General features: G+C 34.9%; 1 pseudogene; it reads left to right on the forward strand.

Annotated features, from left to right (window-relative positions):
- The first annotated feature begins 1488 nt into the window (after nucleotides 1–1488).
- LOC134370552 (peroxiredoxin-5, mitochondrial-like) lies at nucleotides 1489–2036 on the forward strand (annotated as a pseudogene).
- Nucleotides 2037–2900: the final 864 nt, after the last annotated feature.

Genomic DNA, 2900 nt, shown 5'->3' on the forward strand with positions numbered 1-2900 from the left:
CTTCATAACTAACTTTGGAAATGTTCCCTCCTTCCCTGTTTTGTGACAGTTTGTATAAAATTATTGTTATTTCTTCCTTAAATATTTGAGAAAATTCTTCAGCAAAACTATCTTGGCAGGGAGTTTACTTGTGGAAAAGTTTTGAATGCCTAATGCAACTTTTTGATAGATATAAAAATATGTAGATTTTCTACTTCATTTTTTGTCACTTTTAGTAAGTTGTATTCTTGAAGAATATGTCCATTTTATCTAAGTACTAAATTTGTTGTATAGAATTGTTCATAATATACTCTTATTATCTAGTTGTTTTCTGTGAGATCTGTAGTCATAACTCCTCTTTCATTATTGATCTTGGTAATTTGTGTGCTCTCTGCTATTTTTTTTTTAACTTGATCAGAAAAGCTAGGGATTTATAATTTTTGTTGATATTTTCAAAGAACCAACTTTTAGGTTTTTAAACTTTGTTGTTTCCTTATTTTTCATTTTGTTGTTTTTTTTCTGATTTTTTATTTTTTCCCTTCTGCTTATTTTAAGTTTGCTTTTCTCTCCTTTTTATAGGTTCTAAACGTGAAAAACCAGGCAATTAAGTTCGAGAAAAGTAAAATAACATGACTGAGGATATACATCTTGATAATGAGAGACTTGGGCATAGGTCTAATAGCTTTTGGTCCAATGTTTCTTCTATTTGATCATATTTGCTTGCTTCCTCTTATCAGTTCTTTTCTATAGCATTCGAAGTTACTTAGACGTTTCAGTTTATTTGTAAGGATTGTGGAAAGTGAAGAGTTCATCTTATCTATTACAAAGGACTCAGAATACCTAAAAAAAAATGCTTACCTGATAAATACTGTAATTGATTAGGACTGCCTTAATGCTTTGGAAATGCTTTGATTGGTGAGGAATTCAAAGGTGAGTTAAATTTAAAATTAAAACCCCCAAATTTTATAAGATTGGCAACAATGTTAATAAATTCCTGGCAGTGCTGGACAAACAAAGCAACTTTGCCAGACCAAAATATCATAAAAAGGTATATAGAAAGTAAAATCGAACTAAAAGATTTGCAAATTCTACAATCACAAACAGACTATATGCCACTTCTTGATAATTACAGTTGACCCTTGAATAACATGGGTTTGAATTGCACGGGTCCACTTATACACAGTTTGTTTTTCAATAAATACTGTAAATATGTTTTCTCTTCCTTATGATTTTCCTAATAAGATTTTCCTTTTCTAGCTTACTTTATTGTAAGAGTACAGTATGCAATACATATAACATACAAAATATGTGTTAATCGAATGTTTATGTTATCTGTAAGGCTTACGATCACCAGTAGGCTATTAGTAGATAAGGGGAGTCAAAAGTTATATGTGGACTCGCCGATGCAGCTGCCATTGAGTCCGTGGCAGTGGCAGCAACGCGTGCACCAGAAGGGGGAGGAGGGAGATCGCGTGGTGGGGCCCACAGTTGCAGCAGCCTGCCAGAGCCATGGCCCCAGTCAAGGTGGGAGATACCCTCACCTCATCTGAGTGTTTGAAGGGGAGCCAGGGAACAAGGGGAACCTGGAAGAGCTGTTATAAGGGCAAGAAAAGTGTGCTGTTTGGAATTCCTGAGGACTTTACCCGTGGTTACTCTAAGACCCAGTTGCTGGGGTTTGTGGAACAGGCTGGGTTTCTGAATGCTAAGGGGATCCAGGTGATGGCATGTCTGAATATTAATGATGTCCTTTTGACTGGTGAGTGGGGACAAGACCACAGATCAAAAGGTAAGTTTCAGCTCCTGGCTGAAAGGTCACCTGAAAGGAGCCAGATTTATTATTAGGTGATTTGTTGGTGTCTCTCTTTGGGAATCAATGGCTCAAGAGGTTCTCCATGGTGATAGAGGACAGCGTAGTGAAGGCCCTGAATGTGGAACCGGATGGTACAGGCCTTTCCTGATACCTGGCCCCCAACATCATCCCTAATATAACTCCTTTCAGGTTTGATTTTATAATAAGTATAATATTCATAGAGAATAAGTTTGTTCTGTTTTTGTAACATGTCTGTGCATAATTTAGCAGTAATCATTTTAACTCTCTTGTTTACAAAGGAACTTTTAATTACAAGGAACTATAAATCTACTCAATTCTAGCAAGGCCATTTTCAGTGTTTTAATGTTCCAATGTAAGCCTTTATTGTAGTAAGACTTTATTTTAGTTTTTAGAATGATTGGTGGTTGTTGATGAATAAGAACATCTCTTATCTCTCATGAGCAAGTTGTAATATCTTCTAGGTGATTTAGAATGCTGAAGTTAAAAAGAGTAAAAAGAAAAGAGGGGAAAACATGAGACAGTGGGAAAAGTATTAGTACTAGGAGTAAGTAGAACTAAGTTTAAGGCCTGCTCTGACGTTATCTGCTGATGCACCTCAACTTAGGATGGTGTCTTATCCTGATAAAACCATCATATGTAGAAAATATAATGTCAAAAATGCATTTAACATACCTAACCTATGAGACATCATAGCTTACCTTACCCAACCTTAAACGTGCTCATAACACTTAATTTAGCCTACAGTTGGGCAAAATTATTTAATGCAAAGTTTATTTTATAATGAAGTATTGAATATCTAACATAATTTATTGAATACTGTACTGAAAGTGAAAAACAGAATGATTTCCCAAAGTTAGTTTCTACTCAGTGAATCCTTATATGTGAATACCATTGTAAACCAGACGAAAATCTTGAAATATAAGACAGTAATTGATTCAGTAGAGAAATGAGACATACATTTTATTCAGTAAAACTGAGATGATTGCTTAGAATTCAAGGAATTTGACTAATGGCAAGAAGGGGCCAAATCAAAAAGACCTTGTTAACAAATGCTTGTCAGCTTGTATGGGGAAAACATTTGGTTTGATCT

The sequence above is a fragment of the Cynocephalus volans genome, chromosome 2 (genome assembly GCF_027409185.1).
Source record: "Cynocephalus volans isolate mCynVol1 chromosome 2, mCynVol1.pri, whole genome shotgun sequence".
Lineage (NCBI taxonomy): Eukaryota > Metazoa > Chordata > Mammalia > Dermoptera > Cynocephalidae > Cynocephalus > Cynocephalus volans.